This window comes from Protopterus annectens, chromosome 12.part0 (assembly GCF_019279795.1).
Source record: "Protopterus annectens isolate FY-2018-M chromosome 12.part0, PAN1.0, whole genome shotgun sequence".
In the NCBI taxonomy this organism is placed as follows: domain Eukaryota; kingdom Metazoa; phylum Chordata; order Ceratodontiformes; family Protopteridae; genus Protopterus; species Protopterus annectens.
Genome location: NC_056746.1, coordinates 472,124,306 through 472,136,470, shown reverse-complemented (window position 1 = coordinate 472,136,470; position 12,165 = coordinate 472,124,306). Strand labels below are relative to the sequence as shown.

The 12,165-nt window shown below is 36.6% G+C and overlaps 1 long non-coding RNA gene across 1 annotated transcript; it reads right to left on the bottom strand.

The window, feature by feature from the left end:
- Window positions 1–5,994: 5,994 nt before the first annotated feature.
- LOC122816641 lies at window positions 5,995–10,639 on the bottom strand. The gene is made up of 2 exons (XR_006367090.1): window positions 8,432–10,639; window positions 5,995–7,536 (listed from the first exon to the last, which is right to left on the bottom strand). It is a non-coding gene; the product is annotated as an uncharacterized LOC122816641 (long non-coding RNA).
- Between the last annotated feature and the right edge of the window lie 1,526 nt (window positions 10,640–12,165).

Sequence of the window (12,165 nt, the reverse complement as noted above, 5' to 3'; positions counted from 1 at the left end):
AAGGACAATTTATAAGGATATCAAGGATGACTTCAGATGAAGTGGATTTTAGAAATTAATGTGACAAATTAAAAGATATGTTTGTAGAAAGAATATATCCTAATGATTTGATAGAGGAAGTTATTAATGAAATAAGAGCAGGAGGAACTGTAGATTCAGTCCCTTGTTAGGTAAAGGAAATATTATTTTGAAATCTACTAATCGAGTTAATGATTTGAATGTTAATAATAATCCAGTGGTAAAACAGTTAAAGACAACGACAGGATCATTTGTTATGAATTTCAATAAGGATGCTACGGTTATTATAAACATTATTTCCAAAAACTGGAATATGTTTTTGGGTTTCTCAGACTTGGATGTAATATTTAAACAACAGCTTACATTTACTTATAGGAAGGATAGGAATATTAGAAATTATTTAGAGAATGATCGGTATAAAAATGTGGATACATGAAAAAGAAAAAGTTCACATAAATGTGGAAAATGTGCCCAGAGCTCACATATTAGTAACACAGATACTGTACATATACAATGTACTGATAGATATATACAAAGTAAAAGGTTTACAAATTGTGATATTAAGGGAGTTGTTTATCTAGCCGAACATAAAAAATGTTCAGCATTTTATGTGGGGAAGACAGAAAGGTCATTAAAAAGAAGAATTTACAAGACTTTATATGATGTTCATAAGAAGGATATAACAAATGCACTTTATAAATATACTATTAATTGTATGGATGTCACCTTTTCATTTTTTTAGTGTTGGAAGAAATTCCATACGATGTCCGAGGGGGACAATGGAAGACAAAAGTTGAATATTGAGAAATATTTTGGCAGTTTATTCTTGAAGCCAATAAATTCCCAGGACTTATCTTCCTTATCTCAGTTTTAAAATGTATGTCTGCTAGATTATAATATTATATAACTGTAATTCATTTTATTATGTTTAAAAGTATTTATTGAAGTAAACGAAAATTTTATATATGTTATTTTGCTTTTATATGGTTGAAAATGGTGATATTACTATACATGAACACTTTTATGGTACCTTTTATAGTCTATCATATTATGTTTTTAATAATATTAGTTTTAGTGCATGCTTTATTTGATCATTTTATGTTGTGATATTATTAACATTTGTTTATCCCCATACACTGGCTGGAGTCAGTTTATCACCTCTACTGTGCCTATTGTCATGCTTTGTTTAGCTGGTGATGAGCTCTGCTCATTACTTTCTATATCTTTTTGTGGATTATTTGGTCAGTGTAGGTAATGCTGGATTTGCCCACAGTTGGTGTGGTTTGGTAATGACGGAGAAGCTCAAGTGACCAAACAAAACCAGCTGTGGGTAAATGCAGTATTACCCTCACCCAGCCACAGATTATTACTATTATAAAATGACCTTATTTAAGAAAAATATTACTTGCTTTTCTTAAATAATGTCCTTGTATAATGGTGCTGTGGTGCCCTTCCTCATTTTACCCAGTATCTTGGGGCTTTCCTGATGTATTACGCATGTGTATAGAACTTGCATTCTTATACTTACACAGTACATCAGTGCTGTGTAAAGAAAGCAATGGATAAATTATTATCTCTGTTGCTTTTTTTTTTTTTTAATTAAAGCAATGAAATCTGGAGATTTCAAATGAACAGGAAAGATGGAGAGAGAAAATATAAGGATAATCAGATGCATTCTAGTTTTGTATAACGTACCTTATGATCCTTATATTTGTCTCTGTCCCATTTCTCTTGTTCATTTTAAGTCTCCAGTTTTTGTAAGTTTATTTTTTAAAATAAACAATGCAAGAAAAGTAAAATTTTAATAGCATATATTAATGGAAAAAAGTCTGGTCGACCAGACTTTTTTCCATTGGTATATGCTCGATTTACAATGGGCACACTGGTTGGGCTAACCAATCAGCATGCTCGTTTTGGAATGTTAATGGCCAGTTATTGTGTAATAAATTACCAACTATATGACATCACAGCACAATATACTGAGTAGTATACATATGAAATGTTTCCTACACTGACTTTTAGCTGTTTTATTATTGTTTCTACAAGATTTGTTAGTTCTCCCTCTTTTGGCACATGTTTATGTTACGTCACCTATTCTGGGACAGCTTTTGAGATGATATGCTTTAATATGTTACTTATTTCATTTTTGGTGACTACTGAATCTTATTATGATTAAAGGTTTGTTTTCAGTGGGAACCTAGGATTATAAACGATCATACTGTCATTAGTTAAGATACACGTGTATCACATGGCTGTACCACATCAGTGGAATTGTACTGGATAGTGCAGCTGTGGCTATAGTGACATGTTCACATCAAATGTTTTAATTCTCTGCTACAGGTTCCATATCCAGGATAGGGAAATCACACTTTGCTGCTACATTTGTAGTACCATTAGTAGCAACTCATAAAGCGTGGCAAGAACTTCTAAGCATGTCTGCTTAGAGATGTATATGGCTGGCTCTCTTATGGTCCCTGTGATTACTTGCCTAATATTGTTTTTAGGCTCCTTTCAAGTCTCCAAAGCTGCAAAGCACATCTAACAAGGGCTGTTTGACAGACGTGATATAAGAACCTAGGTAAATATACCCGGCCTCATATATAGATCGCCTCATATATAGATCAGGTTGATTTCCTGTACTTCTCCAGACTATGCCGCTCTGTTTTTGATTGATGTGGTACTCATTGTACTCGTTCTCATTTAAGTTATTTTCTTCATAATACTGTGAACCCTGTTAAATGCTAGATGTTATCTTTTGTCATATGCAGTTACACAGTTATGTGATTTTTCCTCCTGTATGTCTGAGTTCCATTTTATTTATTTTCATTACAATTGCATTACCTTTGCTAAATGCTATAGTTTATGGTTATCATCTGGCAGTGTGTGTCCCCCTTTGGTTTCTATGCACTGTGTTGCCTTTCATGCCATCTCATCTGCTGGATACCTGCCAGCATGCCGCCTACTACTATATTACTTCTGCTGCACTGGTGTAAGGCATTAATAAAAACACTGTGTCTTGTCCTTTCTACAGGAATCCCTCTCCCAGTTTATCTTAATAATTGATAATTATTCACCCTTGTTTATTCTTCACAGGCAAGGCTGGTACAGCTAACTTACAAACAATTCCACATTATCACACAGACTAGTGTGCAATACATTGCATTACAATACATTGCATCTAAAGAAAATAAAGCATTTGTGCATGTACAAGTATTATTACAGATGCACACTTGAAAAGACAAGAAGAGAGATGGCTATAAATTCCGGTCATGTATATGTCCATCCATCTACCCATTTAATCCTGCCAAGTTGCATCTGACTCCTACAGTGACTCATGAACAGCCACCACAATGCAAAGTGTTTACTATAGTATAGTTATAAATAAGGTCCTTACACCTTCGACTAGAAAATCTGAAAAGTATCCATAAAGCTATTTTTTATCCCTTAAAGTGAACTGCTAGCATACCCTTCTAGTGAAGACAGAAAACGACAAGATGCTTGACAGTGTTATTGTTTGCCTCAGGGATTTCTAAATAACACTGAAATAACATAATAGCTGAGAATACGTGGGTATGTACAAACTCTAAACTTCAGCCTGCTAATTACTGGGTATTTGGGTTATCTTGTTAAAATGGAAACACAAATATGAAACAATGATTATACGTTACCGATATGCAATCCATAAGTAAGCATGTTTGGCCAATGACATTTACTGCCTTCTCAACACAGAATTTTAACTGCAACTTTTTCCGTATAAAATTAATGTCTACCATCACTCATACCACAAACACAAGTTCAGCCTGCAGTCTTTGTTTATAACACACATAACTTCCCTCTTACTGCTTGCAGACAAAAGATCTCTTGCTTACAGACAAGTCGTACAATGGAGCCACATTGCCTTACTAACAATTAGCTTAGCTATGCAAAATGTTACAAACATATGCAAAATCTTCTACCAGTAAAGACAGTTCTAACTAGAAAGAAGCGTCCAGACTGTCAATAATAAATGCTGCAAATAGCATATATTACTGCTGCAATAAAATTTTGAAGTGAGTCATATTAAGCAAGTCACTAACAGTAGCCATGCACTTGAAATATTAGTCATCCTTTTATCAGAAAGATGTAAATGTATACATACAAATGTATTAGCTAATATAGAAAATACTATTTTAAGAAAATGCATTTTTTTTTAAAAAATAATCTTAATTCCATTCAAATATTAACTTAATTCACCTATCCTCAAAAGCATGTTCATGAAAATACTCACATGAAATTTTATTTTAGATTTGAGCTTTATTTTAACATTTCTCGATTCTATTTCTGAATTAACTTATGATATGAATAACTAAAAAAGTCAGTAAAATCTAAACAGCTAGTATTTGATGAGCTGAACTTTTTATTTTATTTTTTTCAACAAGGCAGTATTTACATTTCTCATATTCATATCCACATCTGTTAACATCAGATGGACTTAATGTTTTTCAGTAGAATTTTCTAAACATAAACCAAATGCAGATAACAATCATGGCACAGTGAACTGTGCTGTTATACATAGTAAGAAAGGTAAACTGCTGCTCACTGACACACTACACTTAAGGATTTGTGTTGAAAATACCTCTTCAGTAAATCATATTGTTACTGTTTTCTACATAGGTTAGCCTTATGCCTACATCACTAAGAAAGAATTAAAAGCTTTAATAGTTTCATATGATGGATTTGGGGTGAGATAGAACATTGTATGTAAAGCACAGCAATTTGCAAGCAGAATAATTTAGAATGCATTTATGTAATAAAGTTTTTATTGCACAAAATCTGTAGATGGCTTGAGACAACTTGCTGAATACAGTTATAACTTCAGCTTATGCTAGGTAGCTTCAATAGAACTACATAGAAAACATGGTATACATGTCACACAAACTGCTACAGGGGCATGAAAGTAAGAAAAGTGTTACTGACATGAGTTTTATTCCTTACTGTTTATTTTTTTCTCAGGATCTGTACATTCAGAGGTCGCCCAAGACCTCAAAGTATGTGAATCGCACAATAAATATTCTTATTTTTCCCATCTGACTTATGGCCAGCTGTCTTCCCCTTTGTCTACAGAACTTACTACTCATTTTGTATCTGTTTCATACTTGCCTGATAGCAGACCTACATTGTTCTAAGCTTAAGCCATTAATCTCTCTAGGAGCAGAAACTGCCAGGGACAGAAATTCTCCCAAAAAAGAGAGCAGTTGAGTGCTAATATGTAGAAGCACAGAGTATTTAAGAGGTAACTGCTGTTTGATATCCACTTTGCCACAACCTGTCAAGAAGGTAGAACAATGGATCTCTTATGTCACTTTGCTGACTGCAAGGCATCCGAGATTATCTTCATTTCTCCCTATGGATGAACGGGGGGTCCCTCTAGCTTTCTTCTTCCAGTATGCTGCCCAAATGGGTGATTATTTTATTGATCTCACACTGAAGCAGCAGTGTTGTCTTTGCTCTAGGACTTGAAAACCTCTATGCCAGAGCATACCCTTTGCCTGCTGCCTGCCTGTAAACCTGGCCTTGTTAACACAGTTGTAATCACTATCCGAAAAAGCTTTATCTTTCAAATTTCATATCATCTACTAATCAAAGCATTCCTGTCTCATCCTTGCTATAGTATGTAAAAATGACATACATAAAGCGAAATGTGAAGCAATCATTAATACATGATTTAACAGTTTGTTTTTCAGATTGCACATAACATGTAATCCATTTCATAATGTTGCCAATCAAAAGCACAAATGCTACTGAAATAGCAACATCTTACATATTTCATAGCAACCTGGACAGTAATGCTCAACAATGAAGCTAATGCTAGTTGGTAATGATAAAAAAATCCACTTCTAAAACATGTTCCTTATAGTTCCCACAATTATTTAGTGAAATACTTAACTTCAATGCATCTTTCAAAAGATGTGATGGTCAGAAGATTCATCTCCTGAATTTTTTTTTTTTTGTTATTTTATTATTCAGCTATAAGTAAGCACATAAATTGCATTTACTATTGTTTCACAGAGTACTAAATATGACATTATTCTTCCTCAGTTTAGCATCTGAGTAACCAAGTAGCATGCCAAGTAAAAACACTGAATAAAAATGCAAGCATTCAAGCAAAGCTCATATGTATCCCTAAACCAGTCAGCTCTGATTTTTATGTAACCTTCTTGACCAAAAACACTGTAGTTTTAAATGTTGGATCCCCTACAGCTTTCTGCATTGTATGTAACTACTTTCTAACTGCAGTCATCTTTCAGAAATAACATCATCACTTATAGCTATACAAAAAAATGGCAGATGTAAATGCAGAGGCCCTTATTTACAGTAATGTAAAACAATGACACAGCTGCTTCATTGTCACAGTCTATATGTTTGAACATACAGGTGGGAATCCTGCAAAAAACTGCATAGTGCTATGACACCAGGTGAAATAATTAAATTTTTGTCAGCCACTGTACATCGAGTTTCTTTAAGAAATCTTAACTTTTACCAATGAAACATGCACTTCAATTAGCATTGACCAACACAGGCTGGCAAGAACAAAAGGTTTCTGCTTTTTTTATGGCAACAAAGCACATAATTCCCCAAGGGTGCAACACCATTCATTACTTCTCAGATCATTTAGCAGTATTGCCTTTGAAATGTAGTAATAAACTGAATGATAAAGCTTTTCCTTGATCACAGTGCTAATACCACCCTCCCCAACACACACATAACATACAAGTTTGGCTAAAGAGAAGGCAACAGACAGCTTGCCAGATGTGACTCCTCAATACCTATTGTAGAATCACCATCGAGTGTAGATTTTAAATAAATAATTCCTCGATTTTTAAACCATTTCTCGGGCATTACAAAATCTACTTAGAAAGGTAGTCTAAGAATAATACTGCCGAATGTTTTATTCAATTATTTTTTAATGACTCTGTAAACTTCCATGTGGTACATGGTAAACTGAGATCATCTGAAAGCTTGGGTAGTTTTAAGATTTAGCACCAAGTTTTACATAACAGATATGCATCATTACACTGAGCGTTTTGTTTTTAGTCACAACAAATAATCAAATTGGTGTGCACATGGTATTCTTTCATATTAATTTATACTAGCGTTTCCACAACTCTGGTGGTGTATATCCAACAGAAAGCATTGCTTTGATATGAAAGGATATGGGTTACAAACCAGTTTGAGACACCAGTTGCGAGGGCGAGTTGTCTGCTTGAGGCAAAAAAAGACCACGGGTGCCAAGGCTGGGTAGGGCAACTGCTCTTCTTCTTCTTCCTCCTCCTGAGAGCCGAGGTCCTGAGTGCGCTCTTGGACCGAGGACCCCCCAGATCCCAGGCTCCTGTTGACTCTGCCACCCTCTTCCTCTTCGTCCTCCTCTTCCACCGTTTGCTGGCATCTGCCCGTCACTGCTATAGGGACTTGCACCTCAGGGCTGAAGGGTTCTCTCCTCTCGCCATCGGTCATGATAGCGCAGCTGGCGGAAGGAACCTGCGGCAAGGAGGGAGAAGGTAACTTGGCATCTTAGTTTCCTGGGGGCAAAGAGTAAGTTTCACAGGAAATTCCAAGGCTATGGGATAGACAAACGGGCTGCAATTAATGGACATCACAACTTTAAAAACTGGGTATTGGCGGTAAAGATTTTTTTCAGTTTCATGGTTTTAAAAACAAAAGATAAAGCAATCTTTACCGAATTCCTGGAATCACATCTGTAAGTATGAGAACTAGCAGGAAACTAAAACCATAGATATAAAACGTGTCAGTAAGGCAGATATTATGTATATATAATGTGCAGTTAATTTATTTATATTGCAAATAAATGGCAAATAGCCTTCACTGAAGAAATACACCGGCAGGCATGCTGGGAAAATCGCGAGGTACTACTCAAGTTATTAAGGTGCTAATAAAGTGTGAACACTTTGGACAGGTATCCCCTGAAGGCAGCCAAACCAGTGTATTAAAATGTTGCCACACTAGCTAAACACTGGTGCGGATTGCCAGTATTAAAAATGGAATGACAACAAGGGCGCAACTTATAGTGATATCGTTTGGTGTTTGTAATGCTATAAAGCTTAATCCTTGGTTTAGCACTTGCTGTCAAGTGATGCAAAAATGCTACGGGTGTGGTTTCTGCAACAAGGAGGAGAAAGGAAGAAATGCTGGCAACAAAACAATATGGGTGACCCCCTTCATCTCCAAATTAGTTTTTTTCCCACCATACAAATTATAAGAAAATGAGGACCGCAAACGGCGAGTGAATGTCATAAAGAGTTTTTATATGCATTACTTAGAAGATCCTACTATAATAGTGTGTGTTATATACAAGCATTATACTGAAATCGTTCACAAACCTTATTTCATAAGCAGTTATGCCTTACAATCTTACCAAGGTGCTATCGAGGACTGTCGAGTTCCCAGTAGCATATCCCCGACTTCCAGGTCCAGTTTAGACAAACTGAATCAAAAACTGCTTTAAATATCCCAGATTTCTAGCATCCATCTGCTAGGTAGATGTCCTTTTAAACTCCAAAGAAACGAACCGAACTGTCAAAGTCAGAAACCGGTACCAACTGTCACAGTCCCGAAAAAGGCATTGAAGTCAAAAGCTGCAACTCCAACGAAGCGCAGTCATCATTTTTTTGACAAACAAAGCGGCTAACTGGGATGTTAGACTGCTTGTTGTTGCGGAGCTCGGCGTTGTCTCTCAAACAGGAAACTTCGGATTTACTCTCGGTGGGGGTGGGGGAGGCTCGCGGGGAGCACGTGATAGTCAAGCCCGTGAAGGAGTGAGGAAGAACGGGAGAGAAACCGAACGAGGCGCGCGTGAAGTAGAGGCACCTCGTGATGCAAACAGACTCCCAGACTCGCTCCAATAATTTGGACTCAAACTTAAGGAAATGTGCGGCGCCACTAGTGTATTTACCACATTTTAGCTAAATGCTGCATGAAGTTACCGTGCTACATGAAGGCGTTTTTTTCTTCCAGTACCTCTTATCACTGATAGACTTTTGCGTTATTTCCCGTTAGTGGGTATTGCTGTCCTCTAGTCCTGCTCGTACTGGACTCGCCTGCCCTGTTGGATGGTTGAGTGTGAGGTTGCTGTATCAGTTCAGGAGTTAAGTTAGAGAGCCTCGAAGTTATTCCAGTGTTACCAATATAAGTCGCCAGCACAGAGGAGATAATTCCTCATAAATTCAAGCCACTAGAATGGACTGATGCTGCTTGTCCTCCTGTACCTTCTGAGCTTCTAAGGACTTGCTATGAAGAGCGAAGGTCTGTCACTTATGTCTTTTTCTCCCAGTTATTCAGTTGCCGTTGTATACTAAGGGTATCTCTCTTTGTTAGACAATGAGATGGAGCCGTGTATTTACGGATGAAGGTCTTCTCCGATTGCCAATGCCAGGTGTACTTGCATGTACCTAACCGCACCTGAGGATCTTGCTGGGTGTTTAAATGTAGGTGAATGGCTTTATCCACAGCCTGCACAGTAATGTGGTTCTCCTGACTGCATGCATTCAGAACCTGCATGTTCAGGTGCTACCTGCCGCTGCCAGCTACTATATCCACTTCACACACGGTTCGAAGACTTGCATTCTCTGTTATAACGTGTGCTGGTAACTAGACCTCCCTTCAAGTATATAATACCTTGAAAGGTCTCAGTGCTTCAGCAAAACATAATAATTGAGCCAGTGCTTGCGTTTTCTTCTTTTCGCTTCATTTAAATATTTTCATTATGTTAAACTCACCTGTTTATTCTCCATGTTGTTTAGTAAGTACAAAACTGCTCGAGGCAGTGGCAGACCACTAAATTACACTTTTTCTTTTTAAGTACGCATTATTGCTGACCAGATCACTGAATAGCAAATAATGCCTTACATTGGCAAAAATGAGGGCAAGTGAAAGGTGTTTAGGTAAGGATTGCCTGGCGTTTCTTCCAAATGTTGACTACTGAGAACTGATTTATTTCATGCGCTTTTCAACCCCAACCTGAGCTGTAAATGCTTTTTCATGCAATATATGTTGACAGTGATTATGGTGTTGCCACCAGCACACCCCACCTCTCAAGTATATCTCATTACGGGGAATGTTCCTCATTTGAGTCTCAGAAAGTCCATGTTCCACAATGAAAGGCTCTCGCTCACACATTCATTATTAAGACTTTTTAGCTAATATCCACGGTAACTAAAATGAAATCATATTAATTCATCAAAATACATTTTTGTCAGCATAAAGTAACCAATTTAACCCTCATGTGAGCCTAGTAGCTGAAATTGTAAGTGCGTAGTAAATGGTCCACATGTTGCCTTTGTGCTCCACATTTTGAGGATGGATGGTTAAGACCTATGATTGAACACACATGCTTTAGGGATGAAACAGGATTACTATGGGAAAACCTTAGCCAGTCAAGTAATTCGTTTCTTTGGGAAAACAAGAATGCCCCGAGCAAACCCACGCAAACAGAGAATCAGTATCAAAAGCTAGGTGGTGGAGCTAATACAAGCGATCCAAATTACAGAGCCATGATGCTGTGGGAAGGGCACCTGAAAATGAAAACCCTTGTGAAATGACCTACGCCATTCTCTGTGAAAACTACACACACGCACACACACACACACACACACACACACACACACACACACACATCTATCTATAGATAGACACATCAGTGTGTGTATATGCATATACATATATATGTGTGTGTGTGTGTATATATATATATATATATATTGTGCGTGTGTATGTATGTCTGTATGTGCATATATACATACATTTATCTGTATAAGGACCCCCCCCCCCAAATTCATTTCTGAATAAGCTTAGAAAGCTGCATAGGTTGCTTGAGTTGAACTTAACTAGGAGTGTGTGATGATTAAACTTAACAGGGTTTTAGGTAATACACTACACACAACTCAACTAAAGATTATTGTTGCTCCACTATTACGAGTCAGTCAGGCGAAATAATATTTAAATAAAATGAATCTTCTCTGCAGTTCCTCAGTGGTTTCCTCTCTTTGGAGGAAGGTTGTGGAATGTATTGATAGATGTGTGTTGGGGGAGGGGACGGGAGGGGATAGATAAATTCGTCTTTCAAAACTACAGATAATGTGCATACAAAAAAAAAAAAACGGGAGGGTGGGGGGATTTAATGATTTGAAATGCAGTATCAAGAACTGCCTTTGAATTTTTTACGTTTTTCATATGAAGGCATGCTAAAATGAGGAGTATATTTGCAGCATGAATAAGTTGCACATTGTTTTTTTTTCAAACGGTAATAACAGAAATGCATATTTATGCAAGCACTCTACTGGCACTCTTCCATTTTAGTGTATGTATTTAGTTCTAAAACAAATGTAATCAAACAATCTTCACTGTCATTAATACTGGCCTTCGTTTAAAAACAAAGCCTGTTGTTTCAAGTGGCATTCCAGTTAGAAAATACCTGTTTTATTTGGAAAGGCTATGAAAAGAAAACGAATTAAGTTTACGTGTTATCACTTTTCACCATAAGCTGCCCGTCTCTATATTAATTGTGCATATTTGTTTTCCAAGTGTTGCTTGCCTCTAACAAGCAATACATTTACATTTGCTTTTGGATATTAGGATCTCAGATATACCTTTCAACCTCTATGCACAAAAAAAAAATCTGGAGAAATCCAAAAATAATGGTGGGACAATGGACTCAAAATCAAGGACAAATTTTAAATATTGCATTTATACATGATATAATAGAATTTTCATTACATGCATGTTTTGAAGGGTTTGGAGTCTGAAACTCAAACTTATGTCATTATTTATTGAATTCAGTCCACAATGATGTGTCAGGAAACCATCAGTGTTATGAGGAACAGATCAAAATAAGCGACAAGAATCTGGAAATTCTGAGGAAATGTGGAAAATTGATAGGTATGGCATGAGGTATTCATTCTGTGAGTTTGTTTTAGTTTCCTAGTTAATAGAGTGGTCCATTTCAGGCACAACACAGTAAAGCAGAAATAATCAGTTCCATGATTTTGTTTGTCTAGTATTTCAGAAAACAGTGCATCAGAATTTTTTGCATTCAGTTTATACCCTGTCATTCAATCACTGGCACAGATTAAAAAGGTTAACACAGCTATACTT